Genomic DNA, 19,592 nt, shown 5'->3' with positions numbered 1-19,592 from the left:
CTATTGGAAGCTAGCAATAGTGGGGCTTGCGTTGAACAAATGATCACATATGATCACATGGTGATCCTGGAAGCAAGGAGAGACATGAAAGAACTATCCCTTGGGGACAGGAATTATGGCACAGCCAATTAAGACCATACTTAAGTCTTAGAGTGCCTGGGTGTAGTTGCACCTCTGCTTCCTGCTAATGTACCTAGAAGATCCATGAAGACAGTCTGGGTACTTAGGTTCCTGCCACCCATGGTAGCTGAACCAGATAGAATTCCTGGCTCCTGGCTTCAGAATGGCCTGGTCCATGTTATTTGGGGAGTGTTTGGGGAGTGAACTAGTGGCTAGATCTCTCCCTCCCCTACCACCCTGCTCTCTCTTTCAGATAAATAAATTTATCTTCAAGGGGGAAAAAGGAAATACCTTCTGAGTATTAGTGCCCAGTGACTTAAAGACCTCCCACCCACCAGGTTCTATTACAAGATCCCACAATTAGATTTTTGAAATCAACTGAATTTCAAAGTTTAAATGGCTACATGAGTTGGGGGAGCCAAGTACTGTTTAATCCATAATAGAATTGTAAAGAAGGATATTCCTAGAAAATAAATGGTCACACTGAGATAAAATGTTGTAATTAAAGCTGGATTCCAGAGACTGGTGGAATGGTTCCAATGGCACAGTGAGCTAAATAGACACATGCAGTCTCAACATCCCATATGGTAACTCTAGTTCAAGTCCTAGCTGCTCAACTTCTGACCCAGCTAGATGCCAATATGCCTGGGAAGGCAGCAGAGAGACCCAGTACTTGGACCTCTGCCACCCTATGGGAGACCTGACCCGGATGGAACTTTGAGCTACTGGCTTCAATCGAGTTCAGTCCTGGCCTTTGCAGCATTAGGCTAGTAAAACATTGTATAAAATGTTCCCTCTGACTTTGAAATAAATAAACCTTTAAAAAGAAAAGAGATGACTCTCATTGTCATGTACTTCTATTTTTCTCATATGCTTTATTGAGGATAGAAAAGCTTTATAGCCTGTGATGCTATGGTTTAAAATCATCATTCTAGAGATGGTTACAAAGATAAAATCAGTATGGGTGCAAAAGTGTATACCTTCACTCACCCTTGGACAAAGTGGCAATCACTAGCCACACTACTTAGTAGTGAATTTTTACCACATAATTTAAAAATAAAATATATTTAATTTTAATTTTAGTAGTATGTTTGACATTACAATAAGTATAGAAAAACCAGGAAATAGTCAAGCTGTTAGAAAATTGGACCTGATAATGCTATTTAAAATGCAGAGTAGGGGTGGGGCCCGGTGCAGTAGCCTACTGGCTAAAGTCCTCGCCTTACATGTGCATGGATCCCATATGGGTGCCAGTTTGTATCCTGGCAGTCCCAGCTCCCATCCAGCTCCCTGCTTGTGGCCTGAGAAAGAAGTCAAGCACGTCCCAAAGACTTGGGACCCTTCAACCATATGAGAGACCAGAAGAAACTCCTGACTCCTGGCTTCGAATTAGCTGAGCTCTGGCCATCGCAGCCACTTGAAAAGTGAATCAGTGGATGGAAGATCTACCTCTCTGTCTCTCCTCCTCCCTGTATATCTCCCTTTCCAATAAAAATAAATAAATCTTGAAAAAATGCAGAGTAAAATTTTTCAATAAAACAGAACTTTTAGCTTTTACTAAATCCAAAGTTCAGTCCAATAGAAACTATTCAATATCATGTTTCCATGCTGTACCAACAGCACAGAACTATATCTCTGAAGTCACTTAAATTAGTGATATTGGGGCCAGCACTGTATAAAAATTCAATTTTTATCTCCAGCATTTGGAATAAATACAAATTCATTTACATTGTGTAATACAAAATATTATTTGTATTCCTTATACCACATAGCATATGAACTCAGTTGTATAATAATCTCTCCAAATATAATATTTTATATGGTCATAATAATATCCCTCTGGAGTTGTTATGATCTGGTTTTGGTGTATCAAGAAATTGAAGTGTCAAAAAGTTAAAAAACTTACTTGCCCTTCCATGAGCATTTTTCAAAAAAAAATTTATGGGAAAAAAGTGTTATAGCAGGTTAAGCTGTCATTTGCAACGCCATATCCTATATTGGAATGGCAGCTCAAGTCTCCACTGTTTTATTTCTGGTCCAGCTCCTTGTGAATGCACTGGGAAAGAATGGGACGCTTGGCTCAGGTTCCTGGCTCCTGGCTTCAGGCTAATCTAGCACCAGCTATTGTGACCATTTTGGAAGTGAGCCAGTGGATGGAAGATCCCTCTGTTTGTCTGTCTGTCTGTCTCCCTCTCACTTTCATTCTCTCCTCCCTCCTTTCTTTCCCTCCCCCTTCCTCCTTCTTTGTGTGTGTGTCTCTCTCTCTGTTTCTGTATCTCCCTTCATCTCTCACTTCCTTTTTCTTCTGTCATTCTTCCTATCAAATAAACAAATATATCTTTTTTAAAAAGCATGAATTTATTATTATACAAAATAAAGACATTTTCATAATATATGGGAAAACAGATTATGGAAAAACTATGCATAGCTTTCAAAAATTTTTAAAGACGTTTATTTTATTTTATTTTTATCTGAAAGGAAGAATTACAAAGAGGAAAGGAGAGAGATCTTCCCTATAGTACAATGGCCTAGTGGCTAAAACCCTTGCCGCTCATGTGCCAGAACCTTGTATGAGCACCAGTTCATGTCCTAGCTGCTCTACTTCCCATTCAGCTCCCTGTTTGTGACCTGGAAAAGCAGTAGAGGATTAACTAACCAAAGCCTTGGGACCCGGCACCCATGTGGGAGACCTGGAAGAGCTCCTGACTCAGCTTTGGCCATTGCAGCCGCTTGTGGAGTGAACCCGCAGACAAAAGAGGTTTTTCTCTGTCTCTGCTTCCTTATGTAAATCTGATCTGACTTTCCAATAAAAACAAATAGATCTTTTAAGAAAAACTGTACTGTGACCTCTATGACTGTCTGCCTCTATGACTCTTCTGACTCTTGCTCTCTCTACCTCTTTCTGTGCCTCATGTACTTGCTTCTCCGATTCAGTCTCTGGCATGGAAGGCCTGACCAGTGCAGTCTGGCTTAAAGCTGACTCAGCTGCAGGGCCATCTGCCAGCTTGATAAAGATAATCCTCTTTTAACTGGGAATGTGGAGAGATTGGGCATCTGGGCCAACTTATAGCAGTACACAGAAAATTTAGGCTCCATAATCCTCCAAGGAGGAAACTGAGAGCTGGGCCCGAAAATCAGACTTACCTGAGAGTGAGAGAAATGAGATCTGTGCCCTGTTGTTCAGTGACTTCCCTGCCCTCTCCGACATGACCTTCACAGCTCATGGCTGGGCACCAGAGCAGTGGAAAGGATTGCCAATCATTTTCATTCATTTTAAGCTTGTCTTTTCTTACATACCTGTGGAGTTGTTTCTTAGTGTGGAGTTGGCCCAGTGATCCTGCCTTTGAATGTATAATTATTGAGCAGATTCTAGAGATTGATTAGGCTGTCTCAATGAACTTGAACATTCCAATATTCATGCTACCCTGAAGAGTCTTTACTTCAGAGCTGGAATGCATTCTTTCTAAAATGATGGAAATCAGGAACAGGTGTTTGGAAAGTAGTTAAGACACTTGCATCCCAAGTCTGAAGTACTGGGGTTCAAGTGCAAGCTCCACTCCTGATTCTAGCTTCCTGCTATTGCACACCTTTGGAAGCAGCAAGTGGTGAACTGTATGAAAGAACCAAACAAAATTAGTCACTCCTGGCTATCCCCTAGCTTCAGCTCTGGGAATTTGGAAAGTAAATCAGTAAGTGGAGGATATTTCTCTCTCTCTCTCTCTCTCTCTCTCTCTCTCTCTCTCTGCCTTTCAAATGAAATAAATTAATTAAAATAAAATTAAGGAAAATCAAAATCTACATCTGGGAATTACTGAAAAGAAAGTATATATATGCTTTAATTTGCCACCCATTTTGCAAAGTGGAGAGAATGTCATTTTCAATCACTAGAAGAGAATGTTTACTTAAATACAGTAACCTACAGAAAAATTGGAAATTTTTGTTATGCCAAATAGATTTCAATACAATTAAGCTTTTGCAAATAAAAACCAATTTGGAAATTAAAATGATATATTCACTTTATTTCAGCTTTTAATATTCCTTGATGGTAAAGAGATTTTTTATCTCTAAATATGGCAGTCTTTTGCTACAGAAAAATGTTAAATATTATTATACTTAATTTAATTTAATAATATATATGTGATTATAACCATTTCTCAATTAAGTTGTCTAGTTATAAAAAAAATTATTACAACATGATTGAGAGGGCCAGCATGATGGCTCAACTGGCTAATCCTTCTCCTACAAACACCAGTATCCCATATGGGCACCAGTTCATGTGCTGGCTGTTCCACTTCCCACCTAGCTCCCTGCTTATGGCCTGGGAAAGCAGTTGAGGATGAGCCAAAGCCTTGGGACCCTACACCCATGTGGGAGACACTGATGAAGCTCCTGGCTACTGGCTCCAGATGAGCTGAGCTCCAACCATTGGGGCCATCTGGGTAGTGAACCAGAAAATGGACGATTTTTCTCTCTGTCTCTCTTCTCTCTGTAAATCTGTCTTTCCAATAAAAATAAATAAATCTTTTTAAGAGGAATATAATTAGATAATAACTATTGCTCAATTCTTTAAAAGATATATCTTGGAATTTCAAAATCAGGTTATGCCTAGCATTATAGTAGTTAAAAGAATAAAGATAGCAAATTTAACCTTAGGGAGATTAAATAATATTTAGGAGATTATATAATAGCTCTCAGGCTAAAAAATGTTATATGAACCTTAATCCTTCATCATTGCCACATTGCTTTAGAAGACAGAATCAGTCATTCATGTCTCCTTAGCTACAATGACTGGAAAGCTGGAAATAGGCTGAACAACCATAACTGATTTCATTTGGACTGCAATGCACAGTATCACAGTTACATTCACATGTGTTCTCTCCTAGATTGGCCGAAATATGAGAGAAGTATAAAGTTCTCAAAAGATACAGTGCAGACAATATTAAGTTTAACTAGCCTGAATGTTAAGACAGAATTTTATTGGTTTGTTTGTATTTCCCATATATTGAAACTGCAAGTACAAATACCTGATGCTAATCTTTACTATGTAGTGAAGGAAACTGTCATATGTCATACCTCCTTATTTTGAATCAGGGATGATATTTTTGCTCTGTGAATGTGTTTTAGTATATATTCTCCATGACCAACAAAAACCTTTAACCCTAGTTACTTCTTATTGTTAACTGTTTTCTGTCGTGTCTGGTAGACTGCATAGATGGGCTGTGTGTAGGTGGCAGGCATTGGTGGGAAACAAGGGCAGTTGTCCATCAGCACTGCACCTCCATGGACCAGTTCAAGATCTCTTTAAAATTAATCTGGCTTTTCAAGAAATCACTTCCCCATTTTAGATGATAACAATATACAAATTTTGAACACAAATAAGTCATATGTCCTAATTTTGCATGTCCTTCTTGGCTGAGGCTTTGGGAGAAATACCATGTATAGTTCACACTTTAAGTACCAAGTTTTTAGGTATGCCTCTGGAGTATAACTCAAGTCATAAATTGCTTTAAGGAATGACATCAAATTCCATTTGCTCTGTCAGAAACCAGTTTCATTCTAGAACTCTCAGGGAAGGCATTTGGTATAGTGGGAAAGCTACTACTTGGAACTTGTACACCCTAGGTTGCAGAGTTTGGGTTTGAATACCAACTTCACTCCTGATTGCAACTTCTGGCTACATCACACTTTGGGTGGCAGCAAATGATGGCTCAAGTGTCTGGTTTCCTTCCATCCATGTGAGGACTAAGGTTGAGTTCTGGCATGTTAACTTCAGCCAGTTCAGCTCTGCCTGTGGCCAGCATTTGGAGAGTGACTCCATGGATAAAAGTTACTCTCTCCTCTTTCTCTCTCTTCTCTGCCAAACACATGAGAACAATCATTATCTTTCCCTGCCTCATCCTCTTAATCCCAGGAATCACCAAATCCCAACAATTCTGCCACTCATAGTTTCTTTCTGAAACCACTCTCTTCCACCTTAACTACCTGTTTTATTGCCAGCTTTCATGACACCTTGCAGGCCCAGGTCTCTCTAGCCTTTCCTAGTACATCTCTTCCAAGCTACAACTCACCATTCCAAACCACGAAGCAGGCCACAATGAACTCCTTTTAAACACGCTGGTTCCAACAGTATTCACACTCTAACCTTTAATTTTCCAAAAGTCTATTATTAGTGCCTGATAGAAGAGTCAAGCATTGACAGAAATGCCTCTAAATGCTGAAGCACAGAGACAGGAGTCTGGTGCAATGGTTAAGATGCCATCTGAAATGCCTGTATCCCATTTTGGAGGCCTCAGATGGAGGCAAAGTACTGCAAACTTAAAGGAGGGAAAAAAAATCAGCTCTCAAGAAAGACAAGAAATAGGAGCACGTTTCTCTTCAGATCTGCTTCCAGCATTACCTACCTGGGTGTCCCCGCAGGCACGTAGTCAAAATTTGAAGGCAAAAGTGAAACCCTTGAGAGAAGTTTTCTTGCCAACCTCAAGTATTCCTACTAACGAGAACATCAAGTGTTCCTACATCAAGTACTCCTATTAACAAAAACAGGACAGTATTTCCTAGAAGGCACTTGATGTTGTGGGAGGGGCTTACATGAAGGACTTTGGTGGTGAGGGTTGGGAGGAAGGCCGGGTTCCTAACATCACTTGCTCCAAGGTCTTCTCTCTATCCCATCTTCCTTCTAATGTGAGTCCTGGGAGGCAGCAGGTGGTGACTCAGGTATTTGGGTTCCTGTGACTCAGAAGAGGGGATCGGATGGAATTCCTATCCTGGGGTCTGTTTGTCCCAATATCAGCAGTAGTGAGCATCTGGGGTAAGAATCACCAATTGGGAGACTCTTTCCTCTCTGTCCCTCTCCCTATCTCTTTCAAATGAGTAAATAATAAATTGTATAGTGTTTAAGAATACTGAAATATGAGTGCTTCAGGAAAAACTCTGCCAAAATGAGCAGAAGGTAAGAGACATAATTTGAGCTTCCTTCACTCTGGCTCTTTCTTTCTTTGAGCCTTTCGTTGAGTGGGATATCTACCAGTGTTTAAATATGCTTCTCTTGGACAACATGGATTCAGAGGGAAAGCAATTTTGTTATTTGTTTTTTGTTTTTTAAGCTTGTACTCGAATGGAGAATCATCCTTTTCCACAAAAGTGGGAGGCAAGCCTTTCTGGAATGAACTTATTAAGAGACAGCACTTGGCACCAGCAAGAAAGCTTCATAAAAGATTTTCCAGGACCATAAACTACGTGAGATTCCTGTCTTGCTGACCTTCAGCCTTAGCCACCTGGCCAGCTTGAGGTCCCCTTGCAGGAGTGCTGAGTTTCCCCTGTGTTTGCCAATCTCCCCTGGTGCCTTTCACCTAAGCTTTGTGACTACTCTTAGAGTACCATGTGCAGGCTCTTTTCACATTTGTGTTTGAGTCAGTACAAGGTCTGGCATGAAATAGATGTTTAATAAACATGTGAAAGTGCAGAGAAGACCAATTTTAGTTTTATTGCTATGTCAATAATTTCTACTTAGCATTTTGATCATTATATGCATGTGCAATTGGAACTAAAAAAAAAATCACTCATTTGGCACCAAAGCATGACAAATATAATTTTTGGGAAAATGCCTCTAGTTTCTCGAAGCACCATGTGGAGGCCTCATGAGCCCAGAGTTGCTGGCTGGTCTGAAGCACAGCTGTATGCCCAAGGAAACTGGAATCTATTCTGCCTGGTGAGTCCCCTTCAGCAGGTACAAGAAAGGTTTCCCTGGCAGTCCCCATTGCAATGAAGCTGTCTGCTGCCACTGGAACTTGAGCAGGAGTGTCGCCATCTCAGAAATTCAAGTGCAAACAAATGATCTGTCTGCATAACATTCCTTTCAAGTCAGATGAGTTTATTTAAGGCATGGTAGCCCTGGGAGGAGAAGGAAGACTGGCCAATGGTACCAGGGAGCTTGCAGGAACTCTGTGGCTTGGCTAACTTTCCATGGACGTTGTGTCAAGATTTGTGGGGGTGGGGTAATGTTTCATACCAAATAACTCAGACAGAGGATTAAACAAATTTCTGTGCAACTGTGGCAGATTTGGACATTATTTTTACCCCACAGTCCTTAAATTACAATACTTCTTTTGATGTGGCATATGCACATTGTGTATCCTTAACTGCTTATTTGGATACATTTGGGACTCGGAGAAGCTTTTGTCTCTTTCTTTCTTTCTTTCTTTCTCTCTGTCTCTCTGTCTCTCTCTCTCTCTCTATTTCTTTCGCTTTACAATACATGCCAATAAATATGTCCTTGGAGCTAGGGAAGGTGTACTTTTACATTCCTGGTTTGGGGATCCTAATAAGGATTTTAAATTTATAACCTAATAATGAGCCATGTCTACCACTGCTTCATACTGTAGGATTTTTATTTTCCTTAAAAGGACTTATTGGTCTAAAAATGTTCTTCTATAGTTTCCCATCTGGAGATTCTTGCTACTTTTATTGTCTAGTGTTTTGTAGTTTCTAAAAATTAAAGCTGTGGACAAACTCACACTGAGTGAAAGTAAGAAATTCCCAATTGAGGTTGCTTCTTCACCAATTGCTAGATGTATGCCAAAGCGTACATCATCCCTGCTGTTCCCTAGCTGGTGGGTACAATATTTTTCTTCCTGTTGGACATCTGTATGGTTTGGATGTTTGCATCTCTTCACAGTCTATGTGCAGAATTCCTAACCCTGAAAGTTAAGAGGAAGAGACTTTGGAGGGTAATTATACCATTAGAGTAGAATCATGACTGGGATTCATGTCCTTAGAAAAGGGGTCCCTTCTGTCTGGTGGGGAGACAGTAAAAATGCATCCTACATGACTGGAATGAGCCCTCTTCATATCAGCTCCTTGAACCTAATTTGTCTAGGCTCCAGAACAGTAAAAAAGAAATGTTTGTGGTTTCTAAGAAATACAGTTTATGATATTTTGGTTATAGCATTCCTAATAAAGTACAGCACCTTAGGCATTTATAATATTTTTGCCTTCACAAGAAATTCCTCAAAATTCTTTATTATGAGTAAAGAGGAATCAGAAAGGACACACACACACACACACACACACACACACACACACACACACACACACACAAAAGCCAAGATGAAACAGGAACAGCACCTTAGAACCTGCACAGGATAGTATAGAAACAATTTGAGGTCAGCCTAGAATCTGTGAAACCCAAGCAATGGGGTCTCATCTCCCTGCCTGCACACAAGTACTCTGTACTCTGGAAAACCAAAATTTAGTCATAAGTGCATACCCAGTGACAGAGAACAAAAGCGAGTAACAAGGTTGACTTCGTAGAGAAGTAGCTTTGCATTTTTTCGTCACTCATCACTAAGTCAATGGCTGAAGTCCATATGACAAAAAGCAGATTATCAGGAGAAAACAATTGGTTATTTATTTGTTTGTCAAGTTTTATGTGACATGGGAGACATCATAACAAAATGAAGATCAAAGGAAACTGACAAACTATATTTTATTGTATATTTGATGAAGAATTAAAGTATAATTGAATTTTTAGAAAGGGTGGTGGTAAAGAAATTCGGAGAAAACTTAGCAACGTCTGCTTGTTCATATTCTTCTCTATGACTCTTTAGAGACAAGGATGCTCCTCACCTCTGGGGACAGAGAGGGCACCTTTCAAACTAGGATCTTATGTCTTACTTTAGGGGAAAAGTAGAAAATTCTTAGTAGCTCTTTCATTGAGTGAGTCCCTTGCATCTGTGATTTTCATAGGTGCTAGGATGCCATATTTTGGGACAGCATGTTTGAACTGCCTAAGTGCTCAATACTGACCTGTAAGTTCATTGTCTACTGTTTCTATTTCTTCATTCATTTACATTGTTGGAAAGTCCATTTAAGTTCATCAGTAACACTTGGATGACTTTGTAGTTTTTTTTAAGCCTCTGCAACCATGTACGTGATGACAGAGGTGAGAGATTGAACTGTAGTTCAATTCAATATCGCCAACCATAACATTATGTGCTACACTGACCTTTTTCTGGAGTTCTCAATGCCCTGAGTAGTCTTATTAGTGGCATATTTTAGGAGAAATGGTGAAGAACAAAAATGGCTCCATAATTATTCAGAGTAAACTTTACATTACAGTAAAGTCAATCATCATGTCAATCATCATGCAAAAAAAGGCTATAACTTATTGACTTGGAAAGCAAATCATGTGCTTAATTGCTTCCTATTTGATTGTTTAGACTACTGTGTCTTATACATTTTTTTCCATCCTCTGGGTCAGGTCAAAGTTGAACTGCTTTCTTCAAGAATATGCTTTTCCCTGAAATGTTATAGGAACAACAATGATAAGGGATAGATGACATCTTTCAGATATTACTAGATCTAATTAGTCACTTCCTGAGTAACTCAGTAAATCTCTGGAGGTAATGTTAGGAAAAAATTTGCTTTGTTTCAAATTCTTTCACATTTTCTGACAAGTTTTGTCCGAGCCCTAGAAAATATAGAAATTTTCAAAAATATAAAGTATTTAGGCTATGTAGCATATGGGTTTATGAAGACAGAACAATGTAAACAATGTAATTTCTTAGTTAACATATGACTGCATCATATTCCAGAAGGGAAGTATACTTTGAATATTATTGAGTATTATTGTGTACAGAATGGTTATGCAAAATGCCTAGTATACTTCTCTGTTTATATGCATGTATGTGTATGGAATCTGTGGGCCTTTTTGTGTGGGTGGCTATGTGGTCAAATTATGTGGATGGGCTTGTTTGTTGGGAAGTATGGGGTGTATACAGGAAATTAGGAATTAGAAGTCCTTATGGTTTTACTTTAGCAGAGGTAAGGATGTTTTGGAGTGGCTTTCATTTTTCATATGAAATCATTTAAACTGGCATTATTCTCATAATATACATCAAACATGAATCCAAAAGAGTTTTAACAAATAAATTCTACAAAATTAGTGGGCATATTTTTTTAATTGGAAATACCTGACACAGCATATAGTAATTTTTTTTCTGTAAAACTGACATGCAGGTCACGGTAGAAACAACCCTTCTACACCTTAAGTTCTTGAAAACAAGTCTGAATAATTTAGCCCACTTACGACAAATAGCTATATAGCCATCTGCCTAGATATGCTTAACCCTAAGCCAATGAGTGTGGCAACGGTGGAGAGCTCCAAAAAGAGTACAGTCTGCATGCAGCATAGAACTGAAAAAGGACACCAGCATCCACAGATGGGTTTGCCTACCACATTGAAATCAACATGGCAAGGATGGGAGGAAATGAAAAGTGTTTATTTCCTCAGGAAATCTCATATATTCATTCTGATGGGAACATATCCATTGAACAAACATTGAGTGAGAGAGCCTACTATGTGCCAGACCCTGCCTTGGGTGCCAAGAAAGGTTGATCAGGAAGCCCCTCCTGGTGCTGAAGGACATCCATGCCCTGGTACAGTGCATGGCAGAGGCTGCACAATGCCCTGACCGCATCCCCTGGGGAAGGGAAATCTCTCTGGAGAAGGTGACATTTGGGCTGGGTCCTGAAGGATGAGTAGGAGTTTCCAATTGGAAAATGAGGCCAATGCTGGAAGAGGTGTACGAGGCACAGTGCATGCTTGGGGAATGGTAGAAATTTCAGTGTGGATGGAACACAAAGCTAGGTAGAACACATTTCCTGGCTGTCACCAAAGGGGTCATAGTCTGATGTCCCAGTTGCTTCAGTTGGCAGCCTTTTTCTTTTTTTGGCCCACACAGTGTTTTAAAAATATTTTGAATTAGTTGCCAAGATTGAAAAATTGGAAGATTTCTCATAAAATTCCAGATTTCTGGCTTCTCTTGAAAAAAAAAATCTGAAGATCTGGCAATACTGGGCCCACATTCACACATGGCAACAAGTGACTGGAGCTGAGAAGCAGCTGCCCTGCCCCCTCCCTGTTAGAAGGAAGCCTGTGCTTGCCAGTTCACCCCTCACTCCACCCTGCTGTCTACTTGCTGTGATGTTGCGGCTCTCACCACTTTTGATGCCGTTGGTCACTAGGGAAGAAGGGTGAACAAAACAGCCCTGATGCTTGTCTGGATGGAGCACATAAGTACACTTCCTGGAGATGAGTGGGGGCAATTTGGAATACTGGGACCAGTGTGAAAGAAGAATCTTCTGTGCCTCCCTAAGGACCTTGGTCTTCATCCTGAAGGCCTCAGTGGTGGTCAGCAAGTGGTCATAAAACAGGCCTGAGATTAAACCTGCCTTTAACACTCTGGCCACAGTGCAGAAGGCGACTTGGGAAGAAGAGTTCAGGGCAAGGAATCAAGTAAGGAGCCATCGCCACAGCCAAAGGAAAGCTCAAAGCAGACAATGCTTTCCTGCTGTGACCCCAAGAAAGCCATGATGCAATTTGGAGCTATTAAAGCATTGCCCAAAAAGAGAGATCAAACACAGGGAAATATTCATTAATGTGTTTTAAATATTGACATGTAAAAAGAAAGAAAAACCTTGCCCAGACAAACCTAGTAGAGAAATCAGCAGCCTTTGGAATGGCGTGCTGAGCAGCAAGCATGAGACAGCAGAGTGGCCCAACTCTGATCAGAGTGACCGTCTCCAGACAGCCCCACAGCCCTGCTCCTGCCGGTTCATAGCACATAATGCTCCGGATTCCAACCCTGGACGTCAAGGTCACCCAATTGCAAAGGGAAGTTGAGAATGTGAAAAGCGCCCACCTTATCATTTGTCCAGGTTTCCCTTCAGTAAAGAACATATATGCCTTCAATTAACACTTCTTTGAAGGCCAGCATCCTGTGCACCTTGGAAACTCTTGAAGAAATGAGTAATTTCATTTAAATCCCTATGGAATATGTTCACATTCACTCACGTCCTTCAGATGAAGGCTTTGCTCCTTTTGAGTTCTACGTAGTTATTACATGGACTTGTCATGTTATTGTTCTCTTCCCATGTCGTTCCACATGGTCCTCTCTAGGGCAGGGGAGAGGGCAAACAAAATATAGGAAGAGGCCAGTGGATTTCCTACTTTGAGCAGTGTGGATTTTTACACACATATACAATTTTACAATTACAAATAAAAAAAACCAAAATGCTAAAAGTCTTTCTTGTAATAAATAAAAGTTCTTCAGATCACTAATGCTTATTCTCTAATGAGTTAGTTATCTAATAAAGCTCTTCATAAATGCTTAAATCCTTCATGCTGTCAATCCATCTGTCTTTTCATAGCCTGTGATCGGCCTCATGAGTTATCTGCTAAGAGCTAGCAGTCAGGTACACAGATAGATGAGTTATTTGTCTGTTGTTTGCATTGACCCACCTTGAATTAAAGAGATTTAGAACATAGAGCTGCCCTGAATAAAAACACAAAGATATTTTCTAAGATGCCTTCATAGTTTATCAATACCCTATGTATTTTAAAATGAGATAGTAAAGGGTTGGATCCTGTTATTACTAAGTAGGTGTTAGATAAATAATCTCTGACTGACATGATGATCAATAGGATCTGTTACAAATTAGTAGCCATGTCATTTTCTAACTTCATGTGTGCAAATCTATTAAATGAGGTTCTTTACATTCAAAGGCTATAACAGGATCCTAGAAAATGTCCACTTTGTTCCAGTCACCAATCCAAATAATATTCATGTATAATTATTGAAACGTCACAGGCACCCTATCAGATGGCTATCATCAATCTCATTTAGCAGATGAAAAAACTTCAGGCACAGGATTTTCAAGTAATTTTATCAGAGTCTCACATTGAGAGTTTCCAATTTATTCTATATAATGTGCCACTTAACTATGGATTCTTAACCCCTGTATTTTCCTTTGTGCTGTTCTGATGTACCTGCTTAAATATGCTGATGATATATGAACTCAGACTCCCCATCGTGGCTCAAAACATCTTCATTTCAGTTAATCTGGAGACAGTTTGGGGGCCCATGCCATCTGTCTTATAAAGCTAATATGCTGGATTGAGTGGCTAAATCCTTGCCTTGCAAGCGCCAGGATCCCATATGAGCACCACTTCATGTCCTGACTGTTCCTCTTCTCATCCACCTCCCTGCTTGTGGCCTGGGAAAGCAGCAGAGTATGGCCCAAAGGTTTTGGGGCCCTGTATGTGCAATGGAGACCCCAATGAAGTGCCTGGCTCTTAGTTTCGGATCAGCTCAGCTCTGACCACAGCCAGTGAGCTAGAAGATGGAAGATCTTTCTCTCTGTCTCTTCTCTCTGTAAATCTGCCTTTCCAATTAAAAAGAAAAAAATAATTTAAAAATACCTAATGTGCTTTGATCAAATTTTTCACACAAGTATAAGGAAAAATATGCCCTTCAAATATCACTGGTATTGCTATATTTGGTACTATGGGAAATTATAATATGTTTTAAAATTGTAAAAAATCATTGTTATGATTTGAATGTATGTCCGAAATTTTATGTGTTGGAAACGTAATGCCTAAATTCATGTTAATATCATTTGGGAGGCTACACCTTTGGGAGGTGACTGAATCATGAGGGCTCATGGATCAGAGGATTAATAAATTATCACAGGAGTGGCTTTGTTATGAAAAGGAGCTCTCCTGTGCTTTTTACACTGTCTCACCACTAATGCCCTCCGCCATGTAATGATGCAAGAAGGTCATCCATCAGATACCAGTTCTGTGATGTTAGACTTTTCCAGCATTCCAACCTTGAACATATAAGTCTCTCTTCTCTACAAATTATCCAGTCTGTGGCATGAAGTAGTAGCAACAGACAATAAACTATGTCATAAGGAATAGTCTCATTTCTACTCTGTTTTTGTCAAAGTAAATATTTGTCAGATTTAAATTCATAGTCAGAAAAATAGAGGGGATGATCTCAACCTAGTGAAAGGCTTAACCAGGTTTGTAGAGTATTCTGTTATAGCACAGAGGAACCTATTGGCAGTCGCAATGTACTTGTTTTAGTCTTCTATCCTGAACTTTATGTATTTAATTTGACAGTTCTAGTAAGAGTGCACATTCCTTTTTAACTTCTTTTAGCTGCTCAAATACCAAGTTGGCAAATCAATTAAAAATTGATTAGATAAAATAGTCAGTAAACATTTAATGAATATCTGTATGAATTAGCTCTTATTATTTGAAAGTCTGCTTAAAAACCAAATTTATCCTTGATAAAAGATAATCCCTGCTAATAGATGCTTAAATGAATATATTCAGAGAGAAATCTTGAATGAGATCGCATAAGTGCTCATAATATTAATTCTTAGTGGCATGAAAACTTTATCAACATTTCAGCTGATTGTGTGGAAGCAGTCAGATATATTTAAAAATCAAGGGCTTAGAAGTTCAGATCCCTAATCAATTATCCATTTTCCATGTAACCAATGAACTCAATAATGTCTGTATCATAGAAATAATATGGAAATTAAAGATAATGTAATATTCTAGGAAGTCACCAAATGAAACTTATTACTACTGTTACCTTTTTGCCGTATCTGAGCTTTTTTATTCTATTTTTAGTATGAAATCATTTGGGAAGCCATTCGCTAAAAACGAGTATGCTGTCTATGGCTTTCCATTGGGATGTCTGAGAAACTTTAAAATTCTGAATTATGTAGTGTGGCATGGGGAAATTTTTATAGGGACACAGATAATTCTAAGGTACGGTCAGGATTGGTAATCAATGCTCTAAAATAGCCAAACTCGGTGACAGGCATTGTTGCTACTTCATCAAGCATTGTAATCAATATCTCAGTTTCACTGAGCCTTCCAGTTTGAGATGGAGCCCTCCAGAGCAGCCTCTGTTCCGCAGTCTGCTAATTCTCTATTTAAATACCCATTGGAACATCCCAAATGCCACATACTCATATTATGAAGGAGAGGCAGAAGTTTTTGCAATTTGCTAGGATCTTCACCAAATTTCCACAAGAGTGCTACAAAGCTGAATTTACAACAAGCATAGCATTCCCACAGTATCCCACTTGAATCATCTACTGAGGAAGAGAGAATGGAATTCTCTAATCAGTGATGTGGGAACCTCATTCAGTTAGAAGGTGAGGCAGAAATTACTTTCTTAAAACTTCCAGCCCAAACTGCTTCCTTAAAAGCCATAGCTAACTTTTTCTTTCACTGCCCAATCAACAATTGTCCTTCAATCTTCATTTAAAGACTGTTGCATGACTTGGTAAAGAGGAGAAGCCAATCTTTCCTTAAGAAGACCATCTCCAGGGCCCAGCGGCTTGACCTAGTGGCTAAAGTCCTCTCCTTGAATGCCCCAGGATCCCATATGGGCACCAGTTCTAATCCCAGCAGCTCCACTTCCCATCCAGCTCCCTGCTAGTGGCCTGGGAAGGCAGTCCAGGATGGCCCAAAGCCTTGGGACCCTGTATCATACGGGAGACCTGGAGGAAGTTCCTGGTTCCCGGCTTTGGATCAGCGCAGCACTGGCTATTGTGGTCACTTGAGAAGATCTTCCTCTCTGTCTCTCCTCCTCTTTGTATATCTGACTTTGTAATAAAAAATAAATAAATCTTTAAAAAAAGAAGAAGAAGAAGACCATCTCCATGCCCAGCACTATGTCTTAGTGGCTAAATCCTTGCCTTGCAAGCACCAGGATCCCACATGGGCACTGGTTCAAATCCCAGGCGCTTCATTTTCCATCCAGCTCCCTGCTTGTGGCCTGGGAAAGCAGTAGAGAGTGGCCCAAAGCCTTGGGACCCTGAACACAGCAAGTAAAGCCACGACCTGGGACACAGGTATCCCATCTGGGTGAAGGTTCATGTCCTGGCTTCTCCACTTCCATTCCAGCTCCCTGCAAATGCCTGGGAAAAACAACAGAAGATGACTGAAGTGTTTGGGTCCCTGCTACCCAGCCAGGAGACCAGAATCTCTTGTCACCTGACTTCAACCTGACCCAGCCATGGCCATTATAGTCTTCTGAAGGATGGAAAGTCTCTTTTTCTCCCTTTTAAAGTAACCTATGGCTAGTAGCTTGTAATTACTGTGGTAAACATTAGAAATTATAGACAATGTGAATCATTAACTATTGGATAGATCTGGTATCATATAAAATTGGCAATAAAATCTTAAATATAAGAATAGATTGCCCATTTTGTAGAAATTATTTTTGGTTTGGTTTGGTTTTTGATTTACAAAAAACCTAGCAAAGACCACCAGGAACTTGATTCACAGGGAGGAAGTACTCCAAAAGAATCCAGAGGCATTTCAAAGATAAGGAGTAAATGGAGAGTAATTACAAAACTTGGTGAGTTTAGATTAGGTAAAGGACATCCTTGACAGAACCAGTTGCTGGATTAGTGCCTGTATTTAATTGTACCTGTGTAAAACTGTTGAGTTGTGCTCTGGCCTTAGATAAGCTGGTCCTGTTTCCTTTGAGCCTGCTCTGATACATGGAATGGTTTGGTTTAGTGCAGTGTGTTTTGCAGTTTTGAAATTCATAGTTCCCATTGTTATTCTCAAGAGCTCTAGCATAATTACTAGTGTGGCTGTTTTTTTATCTCCTTGGTAATAGGTTGTTTTCTGTAGGGAACAGGATCAAGTGGAGTTAGTTCTGTAGCTATGTAGGAAGTACGTGAGTCAATCAAAATGTTCTGAATATTTGTGATGGTAGTCATTATAAATGTTATAACTTCTTGTTGTCTTTGTTGGGGGTTATTTGCTGTTATATGGTGTGACAGTGACTTGGTAAAAAAAAGAAACAGTTAAAACTGGAACATACGTATTTAATAGCTTCACAGAGGAAAACACAAATACAAGATTACTATTAGTGATTGAAACATGTCACAAATGTCTCACAACTAATTGAATATTCCCTAAATGACCAACTGTTTTTTTTTTCCTAACTCACATATGAGTTGTTTCCTGTTGCCAGTGTATGAAATAGTGGTCCAATATTTGGAAATTATCAAGGATAAGGATCTTGGCTTGAATCAGGGGCAAGGCAAAACAAGTTGGCTGAGAGAATACAGAGCAAACACGAGAAAAAGTTGTAGAACCAATGGCTTTGGGCTTCTGTTGTGACAGGGAGGGAAAGTCTTAAACTAAATTTGTTTACTGTATGCCGTCAGCTACATGTTCCCAGGATCTGGAACTAGTTTGCTATTCTCATTGCTGTTTTCTTCTGGAGATTCTATAGACATCCTCAATGTTTTCACCAAGGGTTGTTTTTAAATTTTTTAATATTGGAAAATAGGTGCTGGGATCCCATCTGAGATACAAGTGTAGTTGGACATGACTGCATGCATTATTAACGGAACACGAAAAGAGCTTCTCTGATGAGATTTAAGTGAAATATATATAATATTCTCCTCAAAACATCTAATTACTTGGTCTTGATACCATATGGAAACTGACTGGGAGGCAGGCAAGGAAGTCTGTTCATATCTTTGGGTGAGAAAATGCTAGTTTATTATATTAAACTGTAACACTGAGTTGGAGGAAAGTAGAAATCTCTACTGAGGTATCAAACAAAATTAACCTGTCAATATTACAGTTGATAGTTATCCTACAAAAACATATCATGGTAAGTGAAGATAGTGGTAAGTTTCCAGAACCTTAATTTATATATATAAAAAAAAAGCCATAAAGTCACCAACTGATGTTTCATATTTAAAATTGGAAACAAAAAAAAAAAATTGGAAACAAAAATATCTGTGTAATCTATTTGTGTCTACCTATCTACTTTTTTTTTTGAAGATTTATTCATTTTTATTACAAAGTCAGATATACAGAGAGAAGGAAAGACAGAGAGGAAGATCTTCCGTCCGATGATTCACTCCCCAAGTGAGCGAACGGCCGGTACTATGCTGATCTGAAGCCGGGAACCAAGAACCTCCTCCAGGTCTCCCACACGGGTGCAGGGTCCAAAAGCTTTGGGCCATCCTTGATGGCTTTCCCAGGCCACAAGCAGGGAGCTGGATGGGAAGCGAGGCCACAGGGATTAGAACCAACACCCATATAGGATCCCAGGGCCTTCAAGGCCAGGACTTTAGCCACTAGGCCACGCCGCCAGTTCCTGTACCTATCTACTTTTTAAAGATTTGTTTTCTTTGTTTGATAGGCAATGTTACAGAGAAAGAGAGGGAAAGAGAGAGAATCTTCCGTGCACTGGTTCACTCTCCCAAATAGCTACAAAGGCTAGAGCTGGGCCAGGCCAAATCCAGGAGCCAGGAGCTTCTTCTGGGTCTCCCACATGGGTTTACAATCCCAGGTACTCAGGCCATCTTTCACTGCCTTTTCAGGTAAATTAACAGGGAGCTGATCAGAGCAACTAGAAACAGGCACATTCCTATGATATGTCATCTGGGACAGGAGCTAACACTGAAATGGCATGTCAGAGTCACAGTTGGTGGCTTAACCTACTGTGCTGGCCCCTTGGTATTTTCTTTTATTCAGACAGAATCATGCTTTTTACTTTAAAACAAAGTTATCTTTTCTGTTTGTTTGCTAAACCAAATCATGCTTATCATTCTAGAAAAATGTCCCTCAT

The sequence above is a fragment of the Ochotona curzoniae genome, unplaced genomic scaffold, assembly GCF_017591425.1.
Source record: "Ochotona curzoniae isolate NIBS_2020 unplaced genomic scaffold, NIBS_Ocur_1.0 contig_2210, whole genome shotgun sequence".
NCBI classification, from domain to species: Eukaryota; Metazoa; Chordata; class Mammalia; order Lagomorpha; family Ochotonidae; genus Ochotona; species Ochotona curzoniae.
Note: the sequence above shows the minus strand (reverse complement) of the source record.